This window comes from Thunnus albacares, chromosome 11 (assembly GCF_914725855.1).
Source record: "Thunnus albacares chromosome 11, fThuAlb1.1, whole genome shotgun sequence".
Classification (NCBI taxonomy): Eukaryota; Metazoa; Chordata; class Actinopteri; order Scombriformes; family Scombridae; genus Thunnus; species Thunnus albacares.
In genome coordinates, this window is record NC_058116.1 from 26,656,554 (window position 1) to 26,664,370 (window position 7,817).

General features: G+C 39.8%; 1 long non-coding RNA gene across 1 annotated transcript; it reads left to right on the forward strand.

Moving 5' to 3' along the window:
• The first annotated feature begins 3,117 nt into the window (after nt 1–3,117).
• Nucleotides 3,118–6,690, forward strand: LOC122992593. The gene is made up of 4 exons (XR_006406075.1): nt 3,118–3,619; nt 4,127–4,140; nt 5,249–5,323; nt 6,267–6,690. It is a non-coding gene; the product is annotated as an uncharacterized LOC122992593 (long non-coding RNA).
• The last annotated feature ends 1,127 nt before the right edge of the window (nt 6,691–7,817 follow it).

Consider the following 7,817-nt stretch of genomic DNA (forward strand, 5'->3'; position numbering starts at 1 on the left):
TGTCCACAAAAATACCCTTAGGTTTAACATTTGAATCCCATAACACCTTTGCAGGATTTACAGTTTGAAACATTTTCATTTTCTGTTGTTTTGTCTCGACGACATTGCAAATAGTGCACTGAAAGTTTAATAATTGTTCATCATTAGCTTCTTGTAATTTGAGTTCAGGATGGATGACAGAGTTACCTTGTAGCATTGTAGCATTATAATGATCTGTGTGGGTCTGCAGGTCAGAACCATGGTTTGTCCAGCCACAGCACAGCCATGTGAGGCTTGGGTGCAACTGATTGAAAATCACAGCTCCACAATGGCAAGACGCCACCTCGGTTAACGCCATGGACACTGAGCAAAGATTAAACGGCTTCCAACCCACCACTCCTTCACAAAGCATGGATGTATCCTGAAAACCATCACTTGGCATTTGCTGAGCATGGACAGGGCCAGGATTTAGATGAATGTCCCCGCTAAGAAGCAGAATCACGCAACAAAACCCAGCAAACTCTCCATTTCCAGACCAAAAAGTTCTGCTCCTAACATGACCACACGTCCAAGTAAATGATTTCTGGGGGATTTTTTGTCTGTTCTGCTGTGTCACCTTTTCAGATCTTCCTAAGTTTGCATCTCCGTTTTAACATGATAAGTGTTTCCCTTTTCTCTTATTTTCTCTCTGTGATTAGGACAATTCTGGAGAAAACTGGCCTGCTAGACAAGATGACTCCCCTGCAAGCAAAAAACAAACAAACAAACAAACAAACAAACAAAAAACAAAAAAAACAAAGGGATAATTAAAAAAATGTATGTAGATATGATTTTAAATTGAAATCATATTTATTTTAATCATGCAAGTTAATACACACACTTTTGCTGAAATTAGCTTTGCTGCTGCTGCTGCTTCTGCTGTTGTTGTTGTTGTTGTCAACTGCCATGATTGATTTCCTCTCCGTAGGATTGCAACTGTCTAGGGTCAGGAGAGGGTGTGAGTGGGAAACCCACTACTGCAACTTGGCCATGGTTTGTCCTCATGGATGAGGTGTTGGGACAGAGGCATTCCACCACACCCCCTGTCCTAATTGCCTCCATCCCTGAGGACACACCAGGGCCAAGTACAACAGTGGATGACCAGGAGGAGGAAGAAAGCCAGCCAAAGCCACTTAAGAGAAAGAGAGAAAGAGGATGAGCTTCTTCAGCTCAGGAAGGAAGACATGAGAGAATGGATAGACACTTCCCTCTACTCAAGAGATTAGATGAAAAATAAAAAAAAAATGTTGAATGAATGAATTAAAATTGTTAGTAAATAAATAAAGTAATTGTTAAATACATTGTTTATTTCATTCATTTATTACAGCGGCCTTTACAACTATTTACAACATGAATAAAGTACATAAGATGTGGAATAACAGGGTGTCTGCAGGTCCTCAAAAAGTCTTAAGTTAAATTTTATAAATATTAGGCCTTAGAAAATGTGTTCATGTATATTTTGGTTCAGCTGAGCAGGAAGTCCCTGGTGGTGCTGCTGAACCAGGATGGGCTGCCACAATAAAGACCCTGATGTCTTCTGTCATCATCTGAAGTGGTCTCCAGAGCGTGTCTGGGGATGCATCTCTCCACTGTCCACCGCATCGTCCATCAACTGGGTTTGCAGGGCTGAGTCAATCGACGGCTGCTGTGTCACTAAGATGTTTTCAGAAAGAGGCAAGAATAAAAGACAGTGCATACAAAATACTACTTCACAACCTTATTATGACAAAAGAAATCTCAACATCAAATATTTCAACAGGCAAAATAAAATAGCCGTGGGGGTACCTCCTCCAGGACAAACACCTCTGTGGACAGCTGGTCATGCCAGGGAGCACCACTGACTGTCTCTAAACCATTCTCCCCATTCTTCCCCATTCTCATCCTCTTCCACATCCTCCTCACACTCATCCTCCAGGGCCACGATGTCACCAGCCCCAAAACAGATGTTATGGAGGACAGCACATGCTGTTATGACCTGAAATGGTAAAATGGTAAAAAAAAAAAAAAAAAAGGTTAAAAAAGAAAAGAAATTATACCTCCTGAAAAATAATTCATCCTGTTTTATTTACTTCAGTATTCTAAAAAAGTCCTATTGAGTGATTACTTACGTGAGGTACAAAGGTGTGGTGCACCTCCAGCGCTGCAGGAAGATGGCCTGGAACCTAGTTTTCATCATCCCAAAAGCATGCTCTATAATGGAGTGTGCCCTGGAATGGTGGCCATTTAAATGCTGGGCTCTCACACCCTGTACTGGCCTCTTGTAGGAAGATGAGGGGGAGTGGGTGTTGGAGGCACAGGTATCCTCTGCAAAGATGAAGTGCCCTGGAGGAAGGTTGAGTGAACTCCTGTACAGTGGGCTGTGGCAGAGCACTCTTGAGTCATGGACTGACCCAGGCCAGCCCACATAGGTGTCAATGAAGCAGCCCTGATGGTCACAGACAGCCTGCAGGATGATTGAAGGGAACAGTTTCCTGTTCCTGTATTACTGATCATCAGGGCCGCTCAGTGGCTTGATGTGGACATGGCAGCTTTCATGAAGGCTCTGTGTCTTGCCAGCCCTGCAAACCCACGGGATACTGCCTCCAGGGCTTCCACGGTCTTTGGGAGGTGGATGACCTTGTGGCAAATGGCCACCACCTCCTCAGTGATTCTGTGGACCATGCGGTAGACAGTGGAACGAGGCATTCCAAACATTCTGGAGACCACCCTGTATAATGCCCCACTTGCCAGCCAGAAGAGAAACAACAGGGTCTCAATTGTGGCACCCCATCCGTGTCTCCGTTCCTGGTTGAGAAGGTCCAGCAGCACCGCCAGGGCCTCCCTGCTCAGCTGAAAATCAGGCCGTGTGTCCTGCTGGTTCAAAAACCTGTCCAGCACAGGGACACTCAGGTTTACCCTTCAGTATAGGAGTCTGGGCTGGTTTAGGGAAAGAAGAAGATAGAGAAATATCTATCTATCTATCTATCTCAACTTGTTTTAGCTGATTAATGACAAGACCCTTTTTAATATTATAGTAAGGTTGGGGCTATTTTAAATATATTTAATATTTAAATTATATTGTCAAAGTTAAATGACATTAGCCATATAAACTATGTTAACTAACTGTAGTTAACTAGCTAAGGTCAGAATTACTGTTGGCTAAAAGTACACAGCTTAACCAGTCTTAATATACCTGGCCATGGTCCTCTCTCAGCCTGAGATACTGGTGGTGAAGCATCTCCATTTCCTCTAATAAATGGTAAAACAAAAAGTAAATAAAACAAAAATTTCTGGCTCCATGTCCACTAGATGTGTCCTGATTGTCAACTGCAGCTGTCAAGGTTGCTAGGCGACAGGAGCGGTGTTTCGTGATGCAAGGGTAAGGGCAGGAACAGCTGGTGACGCAAATAAGAAATCCTCCGTAGACCAGACCATCTCATTCAATAACACTCGGTTCGGCCTCCACAGTCTACGAAGGAAACGCCTTTTGTAGACCGCGTCCTTCGAGGATGCGGCCCCTGAATTGGGATACAGCTATACTCTAGGTCCCGCTCCAAAGCAACCCCCGCTTCAACTTGTTGAACCATCTGTATGAGTATTGCGCAATAATCAGGCAGGAGATGTAAATGCCGATGTTATATTTGTTTATATTATACATTTGTTTGGCAGCTTATTAATTAATTTAATCTGTTTTCTTGTAGACTTTGACTGCTGTTTTGTATAATTGTTAATACAGTTGCTTTGTTTTTGTTTTATCTCTGTTCTATTCTCATCTACATTATTTAGCCTTCAGTTCCATTAGGTGGTTTCTGTTAGTTCAGTTAGTCATAGTTTCTTTTGTTCTAGATATTCTAGTTCAGCACCTTTGTGGCACTCATTGCTTTCCTCCAAGCAGTTAATAACATAGATCATTGTAGCTGCCACATGGCGCTAATGTTGTCAATTTAACTTGTTTTCTCTGCTACCCAGACATTGGGGATTTGGTGATAGAGTTTCTCACCTGTGCTTCACACCCTCATAATTGTGTGTTTGGTGGTAATTTTTGCACTTCCTTCACAATTTGCATTCTTTTCTCTTTTTTTCCCTTCTTTTTTTTGCTTTGCTGTGTGTATGTTTTGTGTGTGTGTAGGGCATAGGAGTGTGGTGAGTACTCTGTCTCAGTATAAATCCTCCCCTCACGATCCACAGCAACGTTGTATTGTAAAGTTGTTGTTTTTTTTTTTTAAACCAATTAAATTTAATAAATTTCCTGTTTTTATATTTTGTTTAATTGCTAGTTGTTGTTTAATTGTTTAATTAAGTAATCAGTTCTGTAATCTTGGGGGAATTCTTTGTCTCCGTCTATCATTTACTGTCACATGTATCATTATACAGGATCTGTGGGCTTTTAGCTGGTTTGAGTTGCATATTAAAGGGTCAGTGTAACTTGAAATTTTAAAACCAAATCCGGGCCCTACCACAGCCCAGCCACATATGGTTTTCTATGTTAGTGTCCTGATTCACAATAACAACGGAGTTTAGTAGCAGTGCAGGTAGCCAAGAAGTTTGGAATTCAGAGAGAAAGTTTTCATTTTGGCAGATGATTTCAATTTAGTCTTAATATTTTGACTAAAATGTATATTAGTCGCATTTTAATCTTTTAATTTTTGTTAGTTTTAGTTAAAGAAAGCAAAAAACATTTTATTCTAATTTTAGTCAATTAATTTTTACAATATTTAGTCAAATTTTAGAAAGCTTTTACAGTTTTATTAGTGTTATTCACTACTGGTGTGTCCTGTGAAAAGCATCAGCAAGTCATGCAAAGCTCTCAGCTTTTGCCCTGCACTGGGAAGCATCCCGTGTCAAGTCATCTGCAATCTGGCAGAGAGTGTTGTTCACTTGAGGAAGGCGTTTGATCATGGTAAATGTACTTAACCAATAAGTGGTGCAGTCAGTCACAACAATGAGGCCGCACTTCTGCTACATTCTCTTTGCTACAGAAGACTTCCGAAACAGCTTCACCACTGACCTTATTTTGTCTAGGAGTCACTGAGCACTTGTCTCTTTTTGCACCATGTTCAACACAAGCTCTCTCCATATCCACATGGCACTATACCGAGGTAGAGATAAACGTAAGAAGACACAAATAGACATGGCTTAATGATGACCCCTCAGTTTGGCTCTTACTTTAGCACTAGGAGAATAGATTTCAGGGGCAAAACGGAGGCATTCAAGGACCTATAACTATAGAAACTATGTTTTTACCATGTAGGGCTTTCACCAGCTTTGCCTTTGCAAATAGAGGACATAAAAGAGAGAAGAGGCAAGAATGAACAGAAGAGAAAAGGTAAAGAGGATGGAATTGAAGAGAAGAAGGAAGAGGCCTGTTGTAGAAAAAACTTTTTTTTATTTGCAAAAATATTTTTTTAAAGCTTTGCATAAACTGTGAGCCTGTTATTTATAAAATATGAAAACACATTCTAATTAGAGTCATTGGTCATATTTGTCATCATCAGTTTTAAGTTTTAATTTTATGTCAATAAAAAGGAAAACTAAAATAGATAGTTACATTTTTTACACTTTTTTATCTTTTATTGGTGAGAAATCAAAACAGAAAATAGTGATTTTACAGATACAACAATGATAGGAACAGATAAACTACATAAGGACAGACAAAGGTTGATGCACAAAACATAATATAATATGTACAAAAAACAAGGCAAACCAAACAAAGATGAAAATATCACAGTACTCATAACAGTCATAACAATAATATGGTAATATGCAAATCGGTTACCATGGTTTTAAGGTAGTGTGGCATCAAAATGTTTCAATTGTTAAAACTGACACATGTGTATGATTATATGTGTATGAGAGAAATCAAACAAACAAAAAAAAGTTAATAGTTATATTACTTACCTTTGGTCTGCATTCCCCAGCTCATTAGTGTCTCTTTCACATCCTGTGCCGGTGCTTCTCTTCCTGTGTGAAATGACCGAAAGCTGCAACCATAATACTCTTATTGTCCATGGTGACTGTTAGGATCTGAATTCTGATTCCCGTATATTGTAAAAGGACATCTGACAAGCTACTTCTTTTAGTGTTTTATGTAATGTATGACCCTGACTCCAACATCTATGCATCAAATTTGACATTGTGTAAGACACTGCAATATTTGTTTGGCAAATGCTGATGACTCAGCTCATATTTGCATCTGATCCACACCGTTGTAATGTAATGGAATACCCTGACAAATTGACAGCGCCCAATATTGTTCTATTTTCCTGCAGAGCCATGCCAGAAGCAGAGTTTTGACTACAATCCAATCAGTCATTCAAAGCGAGTGAGCCAAGAACCTGTCCACACTGGAACAACAGTCTTTCTTTGGGAGTGCAGGACCTTGTCATACTGTTTACATGCTGTGTCTTTGGCTTGCTAAGTCAGGTTTTCAGCACACCCTGTGTGTGCTAGCTTGTAGACCAAACATTTTGTTTTCCAAATGAAGAAATGTACATTTTGTTTGGTTCAGTTAATATTGTGAGTGTCTTCCTTTGACCTTTGTGATTTTATCTGTGTAATTTGAACATGTTTTAGTTGGGGTCTGCTTCTATCTACTGTTTTCTCCCAAAGATGTTCAGTGAATCATTATGTTGCTCGGCCCTCTCGGTTCATTTGGAATAAATGTGATTTTGAATTAGTGAGAAATAGAGAGAATAAAACTAGTCCTCCCTGTGTAATAGGAAAAGTGTGGATGTGTTCATGCAATGGAAAACATAGCTGAAATGCAGAATTCCTCACGCTCGTCATTCTATATTAGGCAACTGCACAGTAAGGTACATTAACAATACAGTGAGTGAGTCAACCATTTTTCCAGATCAACATGAGAGCATGTGACATGATCAGCAGTTTTTGATGAACAGAGAAACCACAGAAATCTTTTCATCCAATGTTCACCACTCTATTGGGCACTGATGACACCACTGAAGTAGAATTTGTTTGAGTTTTTCTTTAAACACCCTGAAACTACCATTCAGATACTCTTTCATCCACTGACAGGCCGGTAGTGGTCAAGCTTAGAATTTTAAAATAAATTAACTTTTTTTCAAAACCTGCAAAGTTTTCCCTTGTGAATTCTAATTTGAGGCATACTGTAAGCCACAAGTGTCATCACCTGCGAAGCAGAACCTGAATGTTGTTTTAGTCTCCTCATTTGTGACCTATAAAAGTTATTCATAGAATAAAAATAAAGAACTGCAAGTAAGAACAGCCGATGATGCATCAAGTAGATGGCAGTGAACCCAAATTTGTTTCAGTGAAGTATCAGTAGCTACAGTTGACCGAATACTACCAGAGCCCAGCAGCAATACGACCTCAGGTATGTGCTTCTGGCCTGCAGAATAAAAGCGGCAAATTTATTTCCCGCAACAACACGGGTCATTCCAAAAACCCTTATGGAACGATGACTTCAGGAACAGGGAGACAGATTACCAGTTAGTGTGATGATTAAGTACAGTACAGGCCAACAGTAAGAAGAAAGATGTTACTGCTGATGTGACACAGGCACAAAGCCTGGAGGCATATTCACATATCAGGTTTCATTTTAAAACAGCACTTTTTTTTTGCCTTGTCAAAATCACAAGAACTTCAAATAGATTTTGTTCTTATCTGTGGTCAAGTTTGTATAAAATATCAGAACTATTAGCATCATTCAGAAAACACTGTGCTAGCACTTGGACAACACCTTTTTCCCATGTTGGCAGTGTTTTCAGTCCTTTCCCATATAAATTCACAGCAGCAGATGCTGAATGTTGCATATTCATCACTCAAAATGGGGTGACCAT